The 26391-nt window shown below is 38.3% G+C and overlaps 1 protein-coding gene and 1 pseudogene across 2 annotated transcripts in view; both read right to left on the bottom strand.

The window, feature by feature from the left end:
- Window positions 1–1651: 1651 nt before the first annotated feature.
- Window positions 1652–23664, bottom strand: LOC117703195 (doublecortin domain-containing protein 1-like; annotated as a pseudogene).
- A 1693-nt stretch (window positions 23665–25357) lies between these two features.
- LOC143441385 (uncharacterized) overlaps window positions 25358–26391 on the bottom strand; it is a 32448-nt gene continuing 31414 nt past the window's right edge. For both annotated transcript variants that reach the window (XR_013108725.1, XM_076929394.1), the window contains one exon: window positions 25358–26387. The gene's annotated coding sequence lies outside the window, so the exon portion shown is untranslated. The remainder of the gene's footprint in view (window positions 26388–26391) is intronic.

Below are 26391 nucleotides of genomic sequence, written 5' to 3'. Positions count from 1 at the left end.
CACAGAGAAATCCCCTAAAAACATGAAGTTGGAAACCATAATATATAAGCAAAAGAATTGTAGGATAAAAAAAAATATCACGGTAGAAGCTTCCTAAAATATATACATATATGAAAGTGATGTAAATAGAGTCACCAAAAAATTGGTGGAGGATAGAACCCCAATTGAAGATCTCCCATCACCCTTCAGGCCAGGAATGGATTACATCTAATATCTAATCCAGTTATTGGCCAAAGGGAACCCACAATCAACCCAGGCTATTGCCAATATCAGTTACCCTCTACAAACTGATGGCAAGGCCCTGTTGCTGAAGACAATGCCTACACATCTCACTCAACGTGGAGTAGTATAGCTGGTGCCTACATAGATCCCTCGCTCCTACTGACTAATACTCATGGTACTGGAAGACCCTTGCATGTTACCAAAGGAGAAAGGTAGATACCAACTCAGTTACGACCCCTTTGACCTATAATGGTGTCCTGCTTGCAAGATGCATTAGTATAACAATGGCACAAAGCCTGTGGGACTAACCAACCAATACTTAATTTGATTTAAGGCTGACTCCATGAGATGAAGCCCATTCCCAACACTGTCTGAATGGCCAAGAACTTGAGACTAGATATCCAGGGCCCTAGGGGGAAAACCAAATGCTACTGTTCTGGTAAAGGAATGTAGCAATTAAATGACTCCTAACAACAGTCTGCTATATTCGTAGATCAATGTCTTGCTCAGCCATCATCAGAGAAGCTTCCTCCTGCAGCAGATGGGAACAATCACAGAGACCCACAGCCACACAGTATGTAAGTAATGTGAGATCTTGGAACATTTGGATATCTCAATTTCCTCCCCTCAGAGCTCAGGGAACCCTTAGAAGAGGAGGTAGAAAGATTATAAGAGCCAGAGGGAATTGAGAACATCAAGGAGAGAAGTCTTTCTAAATACATCAGAAAAAAATGCCAAATGCCAAATGAACTCACACAGACTATGGCAGCAGCACAGGGCTTAAAAAGGTCTGGACCTGATGAGGTCCCAGTGCTGAGAAAGGACATGTGGGTATAAGCCCCCATCCTTAACCCAGAAGCTATGGCCAATTGATAACTTCTCACAAAGGAAAATTTAGGTTTCTCCAGTGGAGTCTCAATGGTTATATAAACTACTCTTAAGACCAGGTCCTATGCCCAACAGTAGATGCTGGACACAAAGCAAATCCAATAATATTTTTGGAGCATTGTTTCTGGGAAGGTTATTTTCTTGAGTTAAAGAAGTTTACCAGTGGTTATACCACTGAGGCAGAATATAATTCATTCTCTCTCTCTCTCTCTCTCTCTCTCTCTCTCTCTCTCTCTCTCTCTCTGCAACTCTTAACTGTTTAAAGCTTTTCTGGGAAAGTGGGGCCTCTTGAGACCCTCCCTCAACTGAGACAGACTCTTGGTGAAGTAAGTCTTGTGCAGGGCTCATGTAAACAGGCACTTGCTATGAATTCACGGTTCTGCTTCCCATCTTCCAGCTCTTAACAGTCTTCCAACCCCTTTTTATTTATTTTTTCTCTTTTTTTCCTTTCTTAATTTATTTTTTATATTTTATTTACATTTCAGATGCCATCCCCTTTCCCCATTTCCCCTCCCTAGAAAACCCCTATCCCATGCCCCCTTTTCCTTTTTGCTTTTAAACATTTTTTAAAATGTTATTCAAAGGCTTTATATTCTCTGGGCCTTTTCATTAGCTCTGTTTTTAGCTTCCATTTCTTTCCATATATTATTTATATGTTCCTTTAATTCACTAATCAGATTATTAATGGGTTTTGAAGAGCCTTCTTCTGTTAACTCTATTTTGGTGCCAAATTCTATTGAGTTACATTTCTCTTGGAAACAGTGTACCTGTTTTAGAAGTTTTATGAATGTCCTAAAAGTTCAATAAGACCTTTCGTTTCCAATGCTTAGAGAGCAAATGTCTCCTTACCTTATGTGTATGCCCATAGAGTTTCCTTTTTCATCCTCTTAGCTGTTCTTTCTCTGGCAATTGTTGAGTTCAGGGTGCATGTGAGCAGCCTAAGATCCACATATATGGAGACTCCAATGTACATTTCATTAACTATTGTTTGGAGAAAGAACTCTTTCACGGCAGTGCTGCTCTACTCATGTCCAGTTATTTCAGCCTCTCAGAATTTGGTGAATGCCTTCAGCTCACAGGTACTGCTGACCTTTTCTGGATTCTCCCTCCCTGATCTGAATACAACTCAAGTACAGTGGTGGGCTGAAGTATAAGACTCAATTTTATTTTCCCTTTTCTCTGGAGAATTCTATCTACTGTTCACTATTTCCTAATTTAAAATTCACATAAAAATAAAACAACTGAAAGTAAAGCACAAAAATAAATTTTATCTATTCGGATACAATATATTTTTGTTTATGTGACTCATAATTAATATTAATAATTGTCCTTAACTACAACCAATAACATAAATAAATATTTAGATTAGAAATTCTTATTTGTTTTTTACTTCATATGTAATCTGAGCTCCACAATAAAAAAATCTAGTAATAAATAATTACTTAAAATATTCTAAAATTTCTAAGTCTATAAGTCTCAAATTTCACATTAAGTAAAAAGACAAGTGACTACCTGCAGCCTCTTGTGAATAAAATTCTGTCAAATTTGCCATCATATTTTAAATCATATCTTAACTTATAAGGTTAAAAAATTTTTTAAAGTAATAATAACAGTGTCAATGAAATTTCCCTCAAATCTCATAAAGGCTCTTAGCAAACTCCCAGCTCACTAAAGATGCAAGCTTTTTGCCCCAGGTGCTTTTTCATATTTAAAGAACATCATAAGCTAGCATAAGACATTAATGCTTACTGTACAAAAGAATGGACCTGAGTTTGGATACCCAGAACCTATATAAAGCCAGAGATTGTAGTGTGTATCTGTAATCCCAGCACTACTATGCATATCCTTGGAAGCCCAAGGGACAGTTATCCAGGATTGCATAGTGGCAAACAAGAGAACTGAGTCAAACATGGTGGATAAGCAAGTTAATATTTGAGCTATACATACACACACACACACACACACACACACACATACAGAGTAAGGACACCTTAAGGCAGGGGGTTCAGTACAATATAGGTGATGAGGGTTATAGTATGACAGGGGAAAACTAAATTTTAGAGGGAGAGAAGAGAATTGGGAAGATGTGGGTTCAGGTTGGAAAGTTTAACAAATTAAAGGGAGTATGAATAAGCCATGTGGAAACCTACTATCTTAGAACCAAGGTAAAAAAGAAAAACCATAAAATAGAGACTGGAGGACCCTCTCTTGATGATAGATAATGCTGTCCATAGAAGCAGTGCATAATTAAATGAAGTTCCCAGTCCCTGGTGCGGGATACCTCTACAGGAGTTTCTCAGGGAAGCCTCAGAGGCTCCCAAAACAATACGTGCTCTTGTCAGTTTTCTAATTTGTCCATTAGAAGTAGAGGATAAGACAGCATTGCTAAAGACATCTCAAATCCCACTTGAGAGATGCAGAGAAAGCAAACTGGAAAAGAAGTAGGAACCTCCTTTCTGCTGTCTAGCCTTTGAAGTTCTAGAATTCTAGGCATGTTGCTAGAAGAGAAAAAAACATTTTGGTCTTATGTAGATCTGAATCTATGAGCCAACCCCCCCCCCCCCCACTGTGTTAGATAGGATGCCATCCTCTAGAGTCCACATAACTACTATAGTTACAAACTCACAATAGTTGCACCGGGACCTCATAAGGCAGTCCCTGCCAACAATCAGACATAGAAAGAGGAGGAATTATAGAGACACTCCTCTCTGCTGAACTATTGGCTACTGATAGGTTCTGAGAGTGGAAGAAATTGTTTTTAGTTGTGTACTCACTCAGAAGATACCACACAAGCTCAATGGATCACAGAACAAACATGAGAGAGTTGTAGGTAGAAGGAGTGTGGACAGAGGCAGGAGAAAGGTGAAGGGGGATGGGGGAAAGAGTGGTCAGTATATATTATGCTCATGTATAAAACTGTCAACAAAAATATTTTAAAAATCATAAAACTTGTAGCAGGATCCCACTACTTTGTATAAAGCTCAGTGATTGGGCTGTATGAGAGGTAGGCGGAGTGAGGAGAGGAAGAGGAGAAGGAAGAGGAGGAGCTAAGAGGAAGGAGGAGGACAGAGGGGAAAATGGTGGCAGATGTACTCATGTCTCCAGCAGTCTAAGGTAGTTGTAATATCTAGGTTAGATATTGGGTAACACCTCTAATTGTGTGGGCTTCTTATTATTTGAGCATTAAATATATAAAGCTATTGAATAATCTTTAAACATTAGAGTCTCATTTCTACTGGGTACCGCGTAGATGGGGGGATGGTCTGGACTCAACCAAACATTGTGGAGGCAGTGTGGCAGATTGAGCCATCTCCCACACTGGCGTCGTGGGTGGCAGGGCAAGTGGCCTGAGCTGAGCAACAGCGAGAACACATGGTCACTCTTGGCCTCAGGCCTTGCCTAGTCAGGAAGATCCCATATCACAAGACAGATTGGGTGCAGCCGTTTTAAAATATTAACATTAACAAAAACTAAATCTCTCAGATAAGAAAACTCTAAGTTTATTTCATATGATTTACATTTTAAAAGTAGAAACTACAAAATCAGAAAGGTAAGAATAAAGAAAAGGGGTCTTGTCAAAGAAATCATCCAACAAATTGCTCTAGAGGCAAAGATATGACTTTTCATACAGAGAAGATGCCCACCCTGACCGAATAACCAGCAAGTTTAAGGGAAAAAAAAAATACCTCTCAACGTCTGAAAATTACCTCCTGCCATTTCATTCTCTGGAAGGAAAGATGCATACACAAGAGACCAATGAATACAAAGGGGAGCTTGAGACCAGGAAAGAGAAATGTACATAGGAGAAAGGAAAGGACCACAACCAGGCTGAAGGTGTGAAGGACCCCAAGACAGGCCACAGTAAGCACTGTGAGCTGGGGTGGGGGAGCAGGGGCCACCTGCATCGTCTCATTCATCTCATGAACTTTTTCACTGCTTTCTTCAAAAGTATCATTTCATGGTATCAGGAGAGTTCATAAAACACAAAATACGAATAAATAATTATTAATTGCTGAGGAAAAAAGCATTTGCTGAGGAAAATTACATGACACTGTATGTAATATCCACAAAAGTTAATATGTCTTTGACAATTAATCCAGGAGACAGTTGGTAGAGAATACACCTGTCCCACCAGGTTGCTAATCTTCCAAAGTTAAAATCCAAAGCTTTTCAAATTCCCATCAACTTGGCATCTAATGTTCACAGATTTTAATACCTTTTGCATCCCATGAATACACACATTTAAGAAATACCTTATGGTAATGGTGCTATGTGCTCATTAAGCTATGCCTGGGAGCTGTAAAGGTAGCAAATTATGAATTTAAATCCACATGCAATGATTCTGGGCCTCCAGAGTTTACTGTAGAATATTATTATTTTGGCTCGCATTTCAAATTTCTTAATTACTTAACTTCAGAAAAATGAATATGTTTCTGCTGATTTCCCACTATCGTTAAAACAGCCATTCCCCCTTTGCTGAATCCTGAGCTGACAGAGGACTTTTCTGAATTAATGACCTTATTTTAACACAAGACCTCAGTCATTTTCTCTTCATTGAACCTTTATTTCTCCATCTTAGTTCACATTTAGTTTATAAGTAGGACATGACCCTGTGACTATCAAAGCCCTTTCAAAATGAAAGTTTTGCTGAAAAGTTACAAGCTAGCTTTAGTTTTGCCTACCAACAATTCCTTATTGATGAAGCCAAGATTTAGTTACTCAGAGTTCAGCATTTAGTTAGCCATAATTGTTGCTTTAACTTCATTCTTCAAATTGTATTTAGGTAAAGAGCTTACAAACATATTAATCAGTAATGTTCTATCGTGTTTTATGAACTATGAAAATTCTTTAAATTCCACAAATTATAAAAAAAAAATCTTGACTTCTTTGTTACATATTTTAAATAACTTGCTCACTGATGACAAAAACCAGATGTGGCAGTTTTGTGTTTTTACAAACCTTCACCTAAGAATGTGTACCTTGTAAAAATGATTATTAATCCTTCTTCTACCATAGCATAGAATTACAGACTGAGCTGAACCCAAGATGCTCTAATCTAGTATTTATCTCCAAGAGTGACTACATTTTAATAATCCAAGATATATACATCCTTCTTTATTTTTCAGAATATCTAGGGAAAAGGTAACAGTAAGCATCACAGATTGCTGTATTGTCTAATAGCCCTTCTTTTACTCATAATCCGAACCTGCAGGTAAAAGGAAGTGAAGTCCAGACTTCCTAAGTTCTTGATAGATGCTTGTCCTAGTTAGTGTTACTATTGGTGTGATGAGACACTGTGAGCAAAAGCAACATGAGGAGAGAAGGAAATACATTTTGCTTTAAACTTCCACATCACTGTTCATCATCAAAGAAGTCAGGGCAGAAACTCAAGCAGCACAAGGACTAATGCAGAAGCCATGAAGAGATGCAGCTTTCTCATTTGTTCACCATAGCTTGTCAGCCTGCTTTCTTATATACACAGGACTGCCAGCCCAGAGAGGGCCCCACTTACAAAGGGCTGGGCCCTCCCTCATCAGTCACTAATAACATGCCCTATAAGCTTGCTAATAGCCCATCTTATGGATGCACTTTTTCAATGGAAACTCCATCCTCTCCAATGACTTTAGATAGCACAGTGCTCTTTACTGACTGTGGTTAAAAAAACAACCATAACATAAGTAGATAAAAATCATTGTTAAAACAAAACCCTTTTTTACAGCTAATCAACTATTATAACCACCTATTTTGAGCAATATTCAAATTGAAATAGTTCAATACAGTGAAAACATGTATACCAAAAATGGGCACCTACGTTAAGTTCACAGTAAGATTTTCTACTAATAAGAAAAATAATTTCTATTATATGTGTATTTATGAGTCCTACAGATGAAAATTAGAAAATATTGATTGGGACACTTTTGGATTCCATGTGTCATACTCCATGCAGAACATGAGAGCAACTCTTTGCAGCAGCTCTGTGAAGGGAGCGTTACTGCTATCCCTGTTTTAGGCAATGGAATTGAGGCTCAATGAACTGCAATAACCGGAGGCCTCATAATCGATGGCAGTGAAGCCAAGATGCAAACCTAAATATGACTCTTTTGTCTCTGTCTAGAATATATTACTAATTATAATTATTATTTTTACTAAGATGACTAAAATTGATCAAAAATATCTGTATATATATATATATATATATATATATATATATATATATTACATCTTCAAATTTTCATCAGTTTCTTGACGTCAAAGAGGATATGTGTGGAGCTGGAAGGATGGCTCAGTGATTAATTGCAAAGGCAGTTGGGAAGGAACACTGAGTTTGGTCCCCAACACCCATGTCAAGTTGCTCACAACTGCCTTTAACTCTATCTCCAGGAAATCAACATCTCTGGCATCCATAGGCACCTGCACATGCACACTCACACACACACACAGGCACACATACACAAACACATGCATACATGCATGAGCACACACATACATACACATTCACACACACACACACACACACACACACACACACACACACACGCACAAATGAAAACATCTATTTTTTTTTTTAATTTGCCCGGAAACAACAAAAACCTTCTAAAGATGTGTTCACATGATGAGTCTATTTAAACCTCTATTGTTCTTAAGTTTGTTCAATCATTACATAATTTTCCTAAGTCTATCCAGATTTATTTTTTAAATTTATATAAATATTTTAAATATAATTCCAGCTATTTCAGACTTTATACTTTCAAGATCTACACAATGCTTTCAAGTTTTACACTAAATGAAAAGAGGCAGTTTGACACTTGAAGCTATGTTAGACTAACTTCAATATAAATATCTTATAGCATATTGAATCAACCAGAATCTTCCATCTAGTATAAATGTAACTTTTTACTAGGAAAATGGTTTACTTGGTTAACCAAGTAAATATCATTGTTTTGTTGAGATAATTCATGTTGTTAATGCCACGAGCACATTTCTAAACACGTGGAACACTTCAGCTAATATGTGAAGTCGTCTTCATATTTCAGTTTAATGTTTGGTATGGTTGTTTAGAAGGAAAATCAATATACTTCAGAAGCCATAAACTTTGAATTTGATTCATATTTCAATTTTAGTGCAAAGTTACATTTCTCATTGTTTTCTTCCCCACTGTAATTTCATGTCCATCCTGCCCCATGCCATTCTTTATCTTGTTTTTATTGGATATTTTATTTATTTACATTTCAAATATTATCCCCTTTCCCCATCCCCCCATCACCCCCTATCCCATCTCCCTTCCTCCTGCTTCTATGAGGGTGTGCCCCCACCCACCCACTCACTCTCACCTCCCCGCCCTCGAATTCCCCCACACTGGAGCATCCAGCCTTCAGTGGACCAAGGACCTCCTCTCCCACCTATGCCTAACAAGGCCATCCTCCCTTACATCCACAGCTGGAGCCATGGGTCCCTCCCTATGTGCTCCCAGGCTGGTGGTTTAGACCCTAGATTACTCTGGTTGGTTGGTATTGTTGCTCTCCCCATGGGGCCACAAACCCATTGAGCTCCTTCAGTCTTCTCTTTAATTCCTCCATTGGGAACTCCTTGATCAGTTCAATGGTTAGCTGTGAGCATCCACCTCTGAATGTGTCAGACTCTGGCAGAGCCTCTAAGGAGACAGTGCATGCTGACAGGAGCCCCATGCCATTCTTAAAGACCAGAATTTGCACTGATGTCTTCTGAGTGTCTTCATCCTTCTGGAAAGGACGGACTTTATTTTCTGTCTTTTGACATCAGTGGGAAGCATCAACCCGTGCATTGTCCAAGCTACTTCATTAACAACAGATGGTCTAGAAGATAGGTTTTTTTTTTTTTTAATTCAGTCACTATTTGGCATCAGACTTTAAAGATGGACACATCACGCTTCCCTTCTCTGTTTCCTATGTCGTACACACTGGCTGGTCGCCATTTAGATGCTGGTTTTCTGAAATGCTACCTCCAGCTCCTCCAGCTTCCCACTAACTGTAACATAAGCTATAGCAAGCTGTCTGCTCTGATCGCCTGCATAAATCATCATTTCTGAAGGGAGCAGATGTTCGGAGTATGAAAGAGTAATACCACAATTTAGTCCTAATTAAAATTCACCTTAGCTTGCCTCTATCCCTGATCACATGCACCTGGCTTCGAGGGGCCACTGAGAGGGTCCAGTGTCCTTTGCTACTGAAAATCAACACGAGGCCTGAACTCTTGTGTTCTCTACTTTGAGGAAACTCGGTTTCTTTTCTAACACATTTTCTCTTGTTGCTTTAAAGCAGATGACCTCTAATCAGCGACCTTCCACACAGCCCTTCCGTGTGGAGAAGGGTGGCACATTGGAAACTACTTCATGAAAGTGAAGAACGACTTTTCATTAACAGTTTACTTTGACCTAGATATTTTCAAAGACGTGTGCAGAGACTTCGGTTTCAAACTCCCATTAATACTAATGGGAATGCAGCTAAATTACTAGGTAAGGCTTCAAAAGATACACAGGTAAGAACAGGAATGTAGCATATTACACACTCAGTTGCTGTCAGCTTTTGTCTCTTTTTAAGAGGTTTCATTTCATAAATGAATAATTTTTACCTGAAACATTCACCCTACTCGTGCACTTAATTTGTTTTAGATATTAAAATTACAAATTGTTCAGAAACAAAATGATGCCTCCTTCATCTGTTCTTAGTTTTACAAATGAGAGAAATATGTCTATTTATGCTCACCTACAAGTACCTAATTTACTTCCTCAAATTTCTAAATAATCCTCTGTTAGCACTCACCATGAAGGAAATGTGATCCCTTTCACCTAGAAATGCTTTAACACGTGTACATTGTGACCATAGCAGCACTATTGACAGGTGAAAGGTGGGAACCGAGTGCCGATCAGTGGACGAATGGATAAATCATATATGATGGGCTATATTATCTGACCATGGAAAGGAAGGAAGTGCTGATATGTGCTACAACAAAACAGAAACCTCAAAAGCACTGCGAAAAGTGTAAGACAACAGTGACATACGAGTCCACTCACATGAAATAACAAGAATTTAGGCAAACCCATAGAAAGAGAACATAGGTGGAGTTTCCTGAAGCTGAGAAGGGAGGAGCATGGAGAGAAACTAAGTGAAATGTCTTGCTGAGAAACTGCTACATAGGCTACTTAACAATGCCAAGAATAGCAGGCAACTGAGGACGCTGCAAGAATTAACCTTTCCCAGGGATGAGCCCCCTTATTGGTTGTCCAGTGCTGAGATCAACCTTGAAACTGTATACATGCTCACCACAAAACACTCAGTAGACCACACACACACACACACACACACAATGATAATAATGAGAAATGCTATCAACTTGAGAGTCAGAAGACATGGAATAGATTTGAGGAAAGATAGCTGGGAGGGAGCGGGGGAAGAAAAGGGAGGGCAGAAGGGATGGAGTTCTATTTTGATTTAAAACATATTTTTTAAATATAATATGAAAAAGGGCCAGGGGTAACATGCATGTTTATAATCCTTGCACTGGGGAGGTGGAGACAGGAGGATCGGAGACTTGCTGGCCAGCTAGTCTAGATGAATCACAGCTCCAGTTCAAGTGAGACATGCTGTCTCTGACCCCTACTTGCATAAGAACATGCATGCCCACACATAGTTCTAACAAACCCAAGTCACTCTATAACTATCTCCTACTGGAACTCCACACTATGCCACATTCTAGAGCAAGCTTTATTTGACCTGTTCAGGTTTTCATCTCTGTCACCTTCGTTTTACTGAACTTCAATATCTTTGCATACATACATACGCCTACTAGACTTTGGGTATGACTAGGACAAGCAATATGCTTTGACCTTTGGACTGCTGGTATTTGATTGCAAACAACATGATTGGTATGTGTTTAACACAATAAGATGTGTTCCTTTCTGAGTAGCCAGCATTAGACACAGAGCATGGGGCTCTGCAATACTCACCAAATATCTGTGAAATACTCATCAAATACATTAGATCAGAGCATGCCCAGTACCTCAGTAGCTATTGGGTTAATATTAGGTGATGTTACTTTATATATTGATTTACTTTCTTTGTATGTTGAAAAAGACCCTAGATGTTTATACTCCTGATTAACCATTTTATTATTGTGGTTTTCTTGATGTATCATGGAAGATAACCCAGAATAAGCTGAAGCAAATATACCCAGAGGCTCAGTATACACTATGCACTGGTTCAGAATTATAAACTTTGGGATTGAAATAAACTTTAAACATTATTGACTTCGGGGCTGGGGAAGTGATCAGTTGGTAAAAACGCTTGCCCCACAGGCACAACAAGGACCTAAGTCTTGATTCCCAACACCTGTAGAACAATTAGATGAATAAGGATTGAGAGAGGCGTAGGATGTCATCCTGTGCAGTCTACATTAAACAATAATTTATACAAATGTTTGTTGAATAAGTGTACATTGTCCATCTCCCATTCACTCCCTGCTGTGGACACTGTTCTCAGAAAACTGCAAATAGTTCGTGGTCTGAGAAGATAGCATGTTGTGTGCCAGGTGCTAGGTCAGAAGTATGCAGGAACTGAGGGAGCATGAGGTGGAGGCACCTCACAGAACTCAGTGGTCAAAGGCCTTCAAATGACAAGTCAGGCATTCGAAAAGCAAACTGTAGGAGGAAAAAATAGTGTAGGTGAAGGCTGAGTCATGTGATACACTGAGAAGAATGGACACAATGCTGGTCAAAGAACTGCAATGGCAGGAAGCAACTGCATCTGTGCTTTATTGAAGCAATGAGAAGCTCAACATCGCTGAAAGCAGGCCCTTCTAGAGTTTTGATAGGACTATTCAAAACTTCTTCCATTGCATTACTGAAAATCGATTTCCCATTAGGCCAGAGCTACTGGGGATGGAGGAGGAAAAGGAAAGCTGTACAAGTTTGTCACAAAATGTAGCCTGTGGATCTCCTAAATGAGAACAGAAAACTCAAGGAACTCTTCTCTTGAGAGATATGAAGTGATGTGCTTATATCATAGCTTTGAAGTCATGATGTCAAATCAAGAAATGTGGTCAGAAGCTGATGGCAATAGCAAACCTATTACAACCAAAGTCAAGAAGAAAGAGACAATCAGCCTAGAAGGTCTTGGGAGCTCAGAGAAGAGTTGACTTAGCTTTAGCCTCGCTGAGGAAGAAGATACTATCAGACACTGGGAGTGTGAGCACTCAGTGAAAACCTGATGGTACTGCAGGGCACATGAGGCAACATGAGGCAACAAGCCAAGTTGACTGCCCAAGCAAGAACCTTAATTCCATGCAAATCTACTTTCTAACATGTCTTTCACTGAGTTCCTCAAATCCAACAAGCTGCCAGGACAGAGACTCTGGTATCTTTGTAAGAATTAGAATCCCAGAGCTGGAGGGATGGCTCAGTGGTTAAAAGCACTTGCTGTTCTTTTAGGAAACCTATGTTTGGATCCTAACACACTGGGCAGATTATAACTACCTGTAATTCCAGCTTGAGTGAATCTGATGCTCTCTTTTGGCATCCAAAGGCACCAACATGTACACACACACACACACACACACACACACACACACACACACACACGTACACCATGAATACAAATAAATGCTTTTAAAAGAAGCAGAATCCTACTCTGTTCCCTCACTACACTTCCACCTCTCCCCTCCCATATTAGAGTTACTAAAGGAGGAGCTCCTGTACCCACAGGTCCCTCAGCATTAAGTGGTCAACATCCCAAGGGATATCATCTTCTGTTTACTTCTAATAATAATTTTAAAACACATATGCTATTTTAGATACTGTAAGCAATATGAAGAAAAATGTCAAACGAACGTGAGTGTTGTGAGTAGGGTCTGCTCACTTTGTACAGCCAAGCAGGTTGCTCTGAGGAGGTATGCTACCCTCCGACAGCCACGCCAGTAACTCACCATATTTCAGGCATTTAATCCTTTACACATCCTACATATCCACTGAATACCACTACACATCTGTGACATCCAGCCAGGCTCTGTGCCAGAAAATGGCAGCAACCAAGGCAATTGTGGTCTCTGATGAAGGCAATTGTGGTATCTGCCTTAGGCAGATTTGGTCTAGAGGGAATGGCAAACCTTTCATCAATAATTACAGTTTGATGTTTACAAATATGATAAAAGCAAGAGGGGATGTTACATATGCAATGGAGATGTAGCCCTCCATGGAGGAGCTACCCGAGAGAACACTCAGCTTCAACAGCCAGAATTTAGCATTCCCTTCTGCATTGCTTTTGTTCTTTTCTTCAGAGGTAGAGTCTCACTGTGTAACTCAGGCTGGCTTCATCTTTTCAGTACTCCTGAGGTTCCAAAGTGCTGGGATTACAGCCTTGCCTCACTGTGTCTAGCTTGGGGGCTTCTTGAATCTCTCTCTATATTATCAACATTGCTCTCAGCAGAGTCTATACAGCCACTCTATACAGCCAAATACCCACCAAAGAGGGCCTCTTGCTTCCTTCTCACAATCACTGAAATTCTAGCAACACCAGGTGGCTTCCAGAACCATTCTAAACACATGTATGTGTTTTCAAGTTTATTGTCCATTCACAAAAGAATGAATTTTTAAATATATTTTTGAGTGGATTTGATAAGTTGAGGTTGCATGTTTGTTGCTGTTATCTTCCTGAGATCCTCCCTGCTGGGAAGTTAAGATCCAATTATGCAAAGATGAAGAGGTAGGTGGGCTTCAGTGCCTACTGAAGGCTTAGTTAGCATAAGCTTGCAAAGTGCTTGGCTGCCAGTGACTGGGAAGCTATTACTGATCATAGACATACTCTCCTAAAAAAGTCTCAGATAATTCTGTGGCCCAACCATGGATTCCATTTTAGTTTGGACAATCTACACCCTATTTTAATGTTTCTTTTTATCAAATCATGAAAAGGAGAAAGCACTGTAAAGTCTGCTTGTGTCGAGAGGTCTATCTATACAATTGAGCATTTGCTCAATTCCCTCTTTTAAAATGGAAGTGTGTGCTATAAATGAAATACTCCTAAATGGCCCCTACATTATAATTTTTTTATTTTGCACATACCAGGCAAAAGAATTCTGCCTACTCTGCCACTAGAGTAATGGCAACCAACCTGCAGCCTCAATCCGTAACATCTACTAAAAACCTCATGTTTTCAAAAACTCACTCGTTTATAGTTAGACAATAAACTTGAAAACTCGTGAGTGCCATGGCCGTTAGTCAGGTACAGATAATGTCATTAAGTATGAACAAGAACATCATCTCATGAGTACAAGATGAGTTTATAAAACAAAAATGCTCTGACAGTAAGAAAACATACTGCTACATTCAATTACATCATCTGCCCAGAATACAATTGCTGCTGTGTTTGGTAAATACGTGAGATCCAGGTCACATTCCTGCATTGCTCTGGGTTTCTAGTCACTCCCTCTTCTCAAAATCCTTGAGCTTTGTTTCTGCATGTTCGTAGGTGTCATCATTTATTGCTATAGGCATGACGGCTATATTTAACTAATAATGACAGTGGTTGTCACTAGGTTTTAACTCAGTAACACCAGTCTGACACATCATTTGAAGTATTCTTCAATTTAAATTTGATTAAAATCATAAACATGCCATCCACTGTGCCAATCAGAATGCTGACGTCCTTTCCCTGAACTTTTCTATGAACTTTCTTCAAATGAATTACAGTAGCTGAAAGGTAAGGATCGTGAACACATCGTAAAATGCAACTCTTGGAGCAGAGCCATTGGGTCTTGACTCTTACCTATATCTCAGGCAGTGAGGATTCAAACCTCCTAATTAGATCCCCCAGTGTCATACAAGCAACTGTGTGGTGTGTATTTCAATTCCATTGCATTTATTTCAAGATTTCAGATCTGGCAAGTACCTTGGTCATAAAATCAAGTACCTGTGACAGGTATGAAAGGCTTGTGGAAACAAGCTTACTCAAGGATGGAGCAAAGGACAGAAAACAGCTGAAGCCCAGGGGCCAGCGTGTCTTCAACACCTTCCACGTGCCAAGTTTTCACACACCTTATCCTATTTGCTTCTCGCAGTTATGGCATGAGGCCTGTTTCATTATGCTCAATTTGTGGATGAGGAAATTCGGGCTTAGAGAGATTAAGTGCTTTCCCAAGTTCCTGGTGTAATTTTCGTTCTGGCAGTGATAAAGTATAAAGGAATTATTTCTGTTGTTTCCCTGAACCTAGCCAGCCAGCTATTTCGGGAAAGTAGGAGTGAGCACAGGGCTCAGATGAACAGCAATGGAATCACAGTCATATTTATAACATGTTATCCCTCCTCAATCTCCTATTTTCTACATCACTATTTTCTGCAAGGTATTTGCAGACATTTGGTTTTCAAGCAACTTATTTTCATTAGGAAACCAAAGAAAAATATCTAGGTATTTTAAGATAGTATTACCCATATTCACAAACACCAGACCTGCTTGTCCACAGTCACATATGAGGGATTAGAACTGTGCAGATCAAATTATCTCAAGATCCAGGTATCTTCCCACTAAACACGACTATTTCTCACATCTCCCTAGAAGTCTGATACTTCAAAACTAAACTGTTTGAAAGACAACCCACTCCGGAAGAGTAACTATCAAATGTATAAATTAAATCTGATGGCAAATAAGAAAGGGGGCACAGAAAAATTTGATTTAATGGTTCCTAAAAAAATGTATCCACTCTGGAATTTTATTCTTTTGATACTTTTATGATATTATTATTATTATTATTATTATTATTATTATTATTATTATTACTATTATTATTATTATTATTGTTATAAAATTTATCTCCTTTATAGCACTTACCTGTCTCTTCAACCTCATTAAAACTAAGGCTTCAGAAGACCACTGTCTTATTCAGACTACACCTTCAAGTCTTGGAATGATATCTAGGACATCGTAAGAGGGACATGGAAAACATCTGTTGAATTTGTAATGGAATGAAGGAGTATCCCCCTCACCATCACTGGTCCTTCTGCTTTCTTACAAGGAAACAACAGGATTTTGGGTGAAGAATTTTCTTGTGAGCTTTCTCAGCTGTATTTGGGGAGCTGAGCTCACTGTGTGTGCTCACCCATGCAACAGTTTGAGGTAATAAAGACAATATTTACAACCCTTATGAGTTGTTTTCCTAATGAGAATTTATGTTTCTCAGAGTTCTTTGCAGAGGACAAAAGAAAATTCTCTAAACTATTTGAGTTCAAGTGTGGCTGCATACGTAGAGATTATTGGATTTGTAAAACATTAACATGGGCTTGGCAAATGGCTCAGTTAATAGACTGGTAGGCAAGCAAGCATGAGAATCTGAGTTCGATCCCCAGTGTCCATAAAAACAGCCATGCACAGTGGCTCACTTGCAATCTCAGAATTGGGGAAGTAGAAACTGGTGGATCCGCCAAGCTCACAGGACAGCCAGTCTAGCTGTCCTGTTCTGTGAGAGACCTTGTCTTAGAAAATAAAAAGGAGAGTGACTGAGGAGGACAATTGAAATTGACCTCTGTTCTACATACACACGCACTCACACACACATACAAACACACACGTGTGCACACACACATGCATACATACATACATGCATTCGGAGTTTTTCAAAGTTAGTACAATATTTATTTCATAGATAGATACTTATGATATGTTATGGAATTTTCTCAGGAAATCCTAGAGTGGGAACCCATAATCTAAGATGATTTACATTTCAACAATACCCTTGACTAAAGGTTCAAGTAGCAAATGAGTAATGAAACAATTAGCATTCCACAATGTTGAAGTTTAGACCCACAGATGAGATAGTCTAGGTCTGTAGCACTGACTCGGGTGTGATAGTAATGAGTGTATTATACTTATTGCACATAACCAGGTACTTGGCACCTGCAATCCATTATTTAGATTGCGTGAGTCTCAATAGATTTACAGTTATTTATTAGAGAAGCATGGTTTCCATATAAACACACAACCAGTATTTCATGAAATTCCTAAGAGTTCAGTTGTTTCTCAATAACTTCGCATTTGACATGAGAGACGTTCAGAGACATACACACATGGGCTTCAATTTTTCCATCAGCTAGTGGTACATTTTTTTCTTCCCTGCAACTGACCTCAATACATATTAATCTATATACTTAATTTTTTAAAAGTTGAAATGGAAAAATGTAAGAAATATATGACTATAGTTTTACATTCAGTTACCAAAACAGAAGAATCTCTTTCTATAATGCCACTTTCTTACTTTTGAGTATATGCAGCTAAGTGGGAGATAAAATAAAATAATGATATCATCTAGTATATACACTATTCAAAGAAAACAATGAAAAGAGTATGAGAGAACTAAGCCTAACTGTGAATTACCGAATGGCAGTCTGATAGGTGCATGTTACAAAACCCACTTTTAGCTTTGGCAAAACAAAGCAGCCACTGGAGTCAAATTCACTAGACATATAATGAAACAATAATGCATGATTCTGGGTTCATTAAACTAATGCATTTTTTGAAAAACAAAATATGACAGAACATTTCATTATTGACGCAGATATGAGAAAAAGTGTTATGCTGTTATTTATAATGTGTCCTGTGTGTCGTGAAATTGAAATATTTCCAAATCATCAATAATTAAAATGATGAGAATCCATCATTTCACTGACATTTACTTCTACATGAAGAGCTGGCCTGTTTTAAATGTGCTCACACATATTCTTGTCAATCACAAGCTGTCACAGCAAATTATTTCATTTTGTAGATCACATGGCAGCTAGCAGAAAATCTCCAAGTTTAAATATAGATCTTAGGTGTAGTACCAAGAACTCCTTTCATGGATTTTTTTTTTTTTTCTATGACTACATCTTACAGCATGTAAGGGATGCACAGTCTTATCCATAATACGCACCTTCACTCTCCTTAACAAACCTCAGGGCAGAAAGGAATTGCTATAAATGATAACTCTGAGAGCCAAATGGCAGACTACCATATATAAAGGGGTGAAAACACAGGACTACAAACTCTCAGAGGCAATCAGAGTTCATGCACTAAAACTTGGCCCCATCCTCTTTACGGTATGTAAGCCACACCGGGGCATTGTCTGTAACTTTAGCAAACATTAAGTAGCTGAACTCTTACAAACCACGTGGATCGGATCCAGGAATTTTCTCCACACTAACACCAGGCAGGAGCTTAGGAAAAATGAATAAAATCTAAACAATATAACCACGCATCTGAGAATTTGTTGAAAGGCCTCTTTCAAAAACCTCATTACCGAGTCTGCACAGCTCCAACATAATCGTTAATAAATGTCAGAATCATCACATGATGGAAATAAGGGCTAATAAGACATCTTCATCAATAGTCTTTACATAAAATAATTCTATTTTACTAATTGTTTACATCTTTTTTATCTTCCATCATAATCTTACTGATTAGGTGTTCAATTAAAAATATGGGAAATAGTCTAATTTTGCATTTTGACAGCCAGTCTTGACCTTGGTTTGACCTCTAAATGACCACTGTATATCCTGAAGTGTGTGGACAGCTCTCTTACTCTCTCAGAGGCAGTGATACTGGCTGTCAATGATACTCAAAGAGACAGTGAACAGTGTAAACCACTAGAGATGTGCTGGGGTTTTTTCCTTAGTAAACTTGGGGTTACTTTCAAAAATTGGCAATTTTCAGTACCTACACATATTTTCTAAAGCTTAGTTTATAAAGACAATAAAATATAGAAATAGAATTGCCAAAATATTACACTGACTTATTTCACCTTCTTGTGGAGGAAATACAATATTTTTTCCTTGGGGAATACATTTGATGTATAATGTAGAATAGTGTTTTTACTACTAAGTATTCAAATTATGATTTTCAGAACTCGTTAAGGTGCCAAATCCTGTGCTAAGCATGTAAAATGATAAAAAAAAAATGTTTACTGGCTGGAGTTTTTATTGGACTGAGGTAAACTGAATTTAAATCAGAGATAAAAGAGTGATTTAAAAATAAAAAGTAAATTACCATTAGTTCTTCTGTCTCTGATCTAGCTGCCCACTGGCAGGGACATAGAAATCTCCTGTAAGCTGCTTCAAGAGTGAAATTAAGCTAGAATAATGTCAGGTCACTGCCTCCTGGGCCTCTGTGCTGACTGTCTCTAGAAGGCACATGCAGATGGGAAAGCTGTGCCCCCTAATCCTGACGCTGGCCAGTTGCTTTCCTGCTTACCCTTAGCAACACTTTGCACCTCATGCAAAGCTTGTCTTCTGTCTTCAGGGTCATTCATACATGCTTTATTTTTGCAGTATATCTACAAGTTAAGCATCACCCCGTGTATGTGTTTGTGCATGGATACACACATATACTTACAGTTATGTTCTTGATGTTTTGAAGGTAAGCAATTGTCAGTGTTTACGCTTGTCTGTGGCCATAATTAGATGGTCGCTTTCCCCCATTATACTTATTCTGTGCCTTTGTAACAGACACATGATGTGCTAGTCTGTGTCCAAGCTCACCTAAAATTTCTTCTCTCAAAAGACAAGACACATCTGCCACCTGCTCTGCTCCGTGTCCCAGTAACAACTGTCGAGCAGCGTAAAGATTGATTATCAGTCAAAAACCATTGCACAACACCAGATTTTGGTGGGTTAAGCTTGCTGATCCAGCAAGAGATGGTGTGAAATTTTCAGGAGTGTGTGCCAACATTTTGGTGCTAAAGGAGCAGCAGTACATGTCACAGTGAAACACAGCCAAAGATGTGCAGACAAAGCCGAGATGTTGCTGGTGTTGTTCTGGACTTGGCTTTTAAAAAGGATGAAATGGAGAACAGAGAAGAAATTAGCTTGTACATTTAAAAATCATCCACCAAAAATAGGATGTGACGTTATTGTTTTATGCATACATGGCCAGGGTTTTTTTTCCCTTAGTTTACTTACAAATGATCTTTATATATCTCTTTTGTGATACAATTGTTCACTAGAGAACAAGTATTTCTTACCTATATAAAACTAATCAGGGATTTTGATGAAGAGATCATGTATAAATTATATGGAGGTTTTAAACTGTAGAAACATCTTTGCCTACTACAATCATGTTTCCTGTAAGCAAATATGTCTATGAATACAACATAAGACAATCACTATCTAAAGTTAAAGCAAACTCTGCAGGTATGTGGATCTGCACCATCACGCATGGAGGCTGCAGAGTGTACTATACCAACAGCTCCCGTTACAAACACCACACTGTCCCAGTTCAAGAAACTGCTTGTTTTCTGATGATCAAATGTTACCAACGTGATAAGAATTCTTAGTGTCACCTCATACAGTAACACTAATGCACAGGGGACTTCCAGTGTCTCTTCTGTAATGAGCTCTAGAATTAGTTTACTTTGGCTCGTGCAGTTACTGCCTAGACTTGCCTTTGCCCCACCAACTTTACAGGAGTGACAGAGAAATTGCTTCTAATGAGGAGCATAGCAGCCAGACACACTGGATTCTAATGGTGAGGTTTTCTCTTTTGTTATTTAAAGCTATCATTGTGTGGAACACTGGGCACTGGACAATGAGCTCTCCAAACAACATGCTCAGAAGAATTGTTTAGATATTCCTACTTTCCTTCTTTAATTGTGTTAGTTCACACTAAGAAAAGGCTTTTATTAAAAAAAAAAATTTTAGAAAAATCTTTACATGTCCAAAATCTTAAATATATGAACTTGCAGGGAAAATCCTGACCAGAAACTTTCAGAGATTCTATGTATAAATACTTAAATATTTAAAGGTTAAAAAAAATCAAAATTGAACTGTAGCATTTACATAAGAATCATTTCTTCATTACTTGCCACAATTTCATTTTTATGTTAATACAGTCTGAAAAAAAAGACCAAGAATATAAATGAAAAGATGATCCTGAAAACTTTGAACTGTTTTCTGAAAGCATACGTCTAATGAATTGTGTCTGCTGAGTGTCACAGAAACTAAACAGTAAATTCAATAATCTCTGATTTAATTTATTATATTTTCACCATTTAACCTCCTGCAGGCTCCCTAATGTCTATTCAGATCTATATTAAATTAAGCACCAATGCTAATGAAGGGCAATAAACGTGCTGTCAGTGGGTTTTTCTTTCATTAAGCACGTTATCCTCTTACTGAGCTGTAAATGCGTAAACATTAGTTTTGTTAAACCATGCAAAAAAGACAGGAAGAAAATCATTTTTTAATTGCACCCTTTAAGCAATTTATTGTGGAAGAATGTGGTGCTTCTTTTTCTTTTTTACCTTTATTTATTTTTTTTGAATGGATCTAAAATGGGCTGTACTGTTGAAACATAAACGTTGGCTTCGTGGGGTATATCTTCAGGTTTGAGGACTTTCGTGCCATCTGCCAAGAAGACTCGTCATGCAGCCATGGCCATGTTCAGATTCAGCTTGTTCGTATACTCTTCCAGCAACTAGAAGAAAATAACAGGTAAGACGCAGTGATGTGCAAAGAAAGTAGCATGTTCCCACAAAACAAAAATAGAAGGCCAACTGAGTCACATGTCAGGTTCTGTAACTCAATCAATGCTGTGGCTGTTTCCCAGCAGTGGGAAATATGGAAACAAACAAACAACAACAAAAACCAAATCAAATTATAAAAATATCTTATTATTGTCAAGTATAATTTATAAATATTCTGTGTTTTAATAGCTCTCCAAAACGCATAACCATTGTAGGAATTAATCTGCCCAATTAATAACCAAAGCACTTTATTGACTTAAAAAGAAAAAAGCAGTAAAATTCCTATGACTATATAAGCAATCTACAGATTCGGATTTCTAACAAAATTTTAACACAATGATTATCTTTCTTATTTGTTTGTATTTTAAAGAGAATAAGTGATAAAGAATTGATAGTGTTGGGAATTAGTTACCAAGGGCGATGGTTGGTACAATAATTTTGGCAAAGGCTGTTCTAGATCCATTTTTGTAAGCTGTTATTCTAATGACTCTGTTGAAGTTTATATCTCTGAGACAATCCTTGGCAATTATAGGGTGACTTAAATTTTAGAGAGGCGTCTGATACTCTAAACAAAAAGGAAGAAAGAAAACACAAAACCTGGTGCATATCAATCCTTTAAAACTTGTTTAGAAATGCTAGCCCATACATTCTCCAAAATAAAATTGTACCTACAGATAAGAACCTACCACGAAACTTTTGATACAATGAGATGAACACTGTTTAAAAGTATCCAAGCATACAACAGGATGTTTGCCAAGACTGTTCCTCTCTCAGAATGCATTACTCAGGACATTTTAGTAGTAATCCCACCCCACCCCCGCCAGAGTATTCTGTTTTTATTCTGTAAGTGAGGAATTAGAGCCAGTCAGACTCCTGCTATGTTCTGACAGCCAAAACAATAGTAGGGTGTTAATATCACAGACAATTAAATGGCTAAGAATTTTCCACAAGTGTTTAGACTTATGAAAGTTCTTGAAATTTTAAAGGCTATGAGTAATTCAAATAGGTTTAGTATGATGAAAAGTTTAATTCAAGTCAAGTCTATTTTTACAATTTCAAATTGTGTGGGTGGCAATAGGAGTCGAAATTTTTAGGTTTTATCTTCAATCAAAACTAGTTTTGATTTTTTTTTAAAAGAACATGGTAAACTGCCAAAAATTATTTTTTTTCAAAATTCTCTAATTGTGTTAATTTACAAGAAAGTCAACATTTAAAAATAAAACTTGAAGTAAGGTAAGTTTAAACCACTATGTACCTGCATATGCAAACCCCAAATGCAATGGATGTGTCAATACCTCAATCTGTATTTTCACCGCATTCCTTTCTGCCCATTAACTCTTGGGTTAACAGTTTATGATAATCTGAAAATGTAGGCACCAGATGGTTTCATAACTATGCTTCAGTTTGATTCTGTTCCAAAATATTGGTTAAATAACAAAAGCACATATTTCTATTTTAAAATAAATGTCTTGTAAGCAGTGTTGCTGCCTCCAGTGCTCTTTTCATAGTTTTGATTACTCAGGTTGGCGTGCATCTCATGTTTTCTAAAATGTAATTAGCAATGTTCTGACTCCAGTGTTTTTGAAATTAAAAAAAAAAAATCCAATAACAACAGAAAACAGAACCCAAACCCAAATGACACACTATGTTTTAATGTCTGAAATGGTCAATGGAATCACTATAAATTCTGTTCAAATAAAACAGCTTCAACAGTTGGTTAAAAAGAACAGTGAGTGTCTTTGATTACCTCAGCTGACCCACTGGCACACTGACAGGTCTGTTTCTCTTGGATGCCAACATAAAACAAGAATTGTTTTTACTCTTGGATGTGTAGCTATCTGGATTTGATGGTTCCTCCTGGCTGTGATCTGATGCTGTTTGATGTGTAGAACAATCCTGAAGGCTTGACCCTTCTGCTACAGCCTCTGAATGCAAAAGTCGGCTGGGGCCAAACTGAAGCTGCAAACAACTGTCAGTAGTTTTAATAACTGCTTTTGCCTGGTTTGACATAAACTCCCCAAAAGAAACACCATGTGGAAGAGTACAATGGATTCATTGTAATAAGTTATTAACATCTACCATGTAACAAGTGCTACTTGGCCAGGATTTTGAGACTTGTAATACTCCCCGGAGGGAAGGCAGAATTTTCAACTTTCCTTTACACTTAAGTGGAAACTCAGAAAGGTTAAGTAAATGAGCATACTATCAGTAAAGGCAGGGTAGGAGTTTAGACCCAAGTGGTAGACTGTCCTACCACTAAGCCACATTACCTTGTTTAGTTAAACTAAATAAATTTATATAATGCTTAAAAAGTATAAGAATTTGCAATTTTATGATTTACTTTATTAAGCGTGAGCAATGTAAGTACTATGAAATAAACATGCATGTGTGTGTGTGTACGCACACACACACACACACACACGAGAGAGATGCAGACCTTACATGGACAAAACTTGCAAAGTATCACTCAGTAGTGAATATATTTTTAAATATGCAAAATATATTTAAATATTTTACAAGAACTGGTTTAGCATAATTGATAGACACTGTAGAGATGGCTTAGCAGTTAAAATCACCAGCTGTTCTTCTAAAGGACCTGCACCAACATGGCAGCTTACAGCCATCTGTTCCAAAAGATGTCATCCTCTTCTGGCCTCTCTCGAGACATACTCATGGTACACAGACATATAAGCACACACAACACCCATACAGAAAATACATTTTTTTAAAGGAAGGGGATTGAGCTGGTATTAGAATGTCTTAGTTTATTCAAGACTGCCTTGGTTCTGGAATTGAAAGTCATGTGTCTCTGAGAAACTGGAATAGATGATTACTCATGCCCCAGTATTCCAGAGGAATGAGTGGCATCAAGATCAATAGGAATGTGTAGTTACAGTGGTGAGACAAGTATAGGGGTCACTAGTTTAATCAAATTGGACAAGTTTCAGCATTCTTGAGAACATCCAGCTGTGGGAGAATGAAGCACAGAAGATGGTATGTTCTTACACAGGTCTCACACACCTGTAACAGGGACCATTCCTACATTTACCAAGTCAGTCTCTCCATTCTTCTAGAAGGACACTTGTATTAGTCAGGTTCTCTCTCTCTCTCTTTCTCTCTCTCTCTCTCTCTCTCTCTCTCTCTCTCTCTCTCTCTCTCTCTCTCTCTGTGTGTGCTATAATAGAGATAGATAGATAGATAGATAGATAAATAGATAGATAGATAGATAGATAGATAGATAAAGATTTATTAGAATATCTTACTGGCTTACAATGTAAAGCAGTAACAATGGCTGTCTACCAATGGGAGGTACTAGAATCCGGTTGTTCAGTCTACAAGGCTAGATGTCTCAGTTGATTCTGTATGCCAGAATTCCCAAGAAAGGGGCCCCAGTGACAGTGAAGCAATGGAGGGAATGCAGGCAAAGAGAAAGCATGCTTGCTTCTTTCATATCCTTTATATAAGTTGCCAGCAGAAGGAATGGCCCAGATTAAAGGTCTTCTTACCTCAAAAATCTTGATTAAATTATGTAAATGTTCTACCTCATAGATGTGGATTAGAAGTGAGTCTTCCCACTTCAAATGATTTAATTAAGAAAAAAATCCCTCACAGGTGTGGGATTTTAGTTAATTCTAGACACAGTCAAGTTGACAACCTGCTAGAGTCCAAACCCAGCTGCAAGGTTCAGGTTCTGAGATAGGGAAGGGGAGTTGGTGAAAATAAAGACTCTGACCACCTGTTGACTTTAGAGCAAGTGGCCCAGAATAGCTTGGGCCATCTTTATTTATACAGTCACAATCGATCTTACATTGGTTAGTTTATTAAAAGAAAGTATAACATCAGCATTACAAAGGCCCATCATTACAAAAAGCCCCCAATAGTTTCCCTTCCTCCTTCCCCACTCTTGTTGGGCCAACCACCCCCTAACCTTATTTTGTACTACAAAGCACAATTTCAGCAAGCCAAAAATAAATCTCTAGCCAGGCATGTCCTGTAGACATGAGCCCATCCCCAGCTGGTAGCAGATGCAGTTACACAGTTATGCAAAGTGAGAGGCATATTAAACATTTGTGGGTGTAAGTCCAGTCACCAGACAGCACTTCCCTGTCATAATACTTTTCTAATTGCAAATAGAGATGCATTTATTGTACCAAGCAACCTTTCCTGACAAGTACCTATCAATTCCTGATATCATCTTTCTTTGAAACCATTTTCAAGTCTCTATTGATCAGACATTGCTTCCCAATTTTCTAAGTCTCTGTTGATCAGACATATCGTCCTCATATTTGGCCTCTGTGGATCACATATAGCTTCCTCAGAATAGTTAAGTGAGCAGGTCTCCACAACTGTTCTCCACAACTACCACAGGCTAACTCAGCGTGAGTGTTGCAGTTTCTCTAGGGACATGATTACATGTCCTCAAATACCCAGAATTCATGATCACATCTGGAGAATCGATAGAAGCAGACAGAGGAGTGGAGGGTTTTATCCCTCAAAAGAGTTGAAAAATGTAGAATCATCCACAGGGCTTTCAGCCTGCATGATCCTGGCTTTGCCCGTGACCGACAAAGTGTAACAAATTTTTCTGAGTATAGACAGCAGAGTGAAAGCAAGAAGAGCTTGTAGCACATGCAATCTAGGGGATAAGCAGAGAGCCACCAAATTTAACAGGTCCTTGCCAAGTGGAAAGGGGTCTTCATAGGCCTTGCACAGTAGGTTCTCATCAGTGAAGCCTATATATGCTGTTCCCTGAAGATGCTGAGTGGCCACTGC

Source organism: Arvicanthis niloticus, chromosome 2 (genome assembly GCF_011762505.2).
Source record: "Arvicanthis niloticus isolate mArvNil1 chromosome 2, mArvNil1.pat.X, whole genome shotgun sequence".
In the NCBI taxonomy this organism is placed as follows: Eukaryota; Metazoa; Chordata; class Mammalia; order Rodentia; family Muridae; genus Arvicanthis; species Arvicanthis niloticus.
Note: the sequence above shows the minus strand (reverse complement) of the source record. Positions and strands in the feature narration are given on the sequence as shown.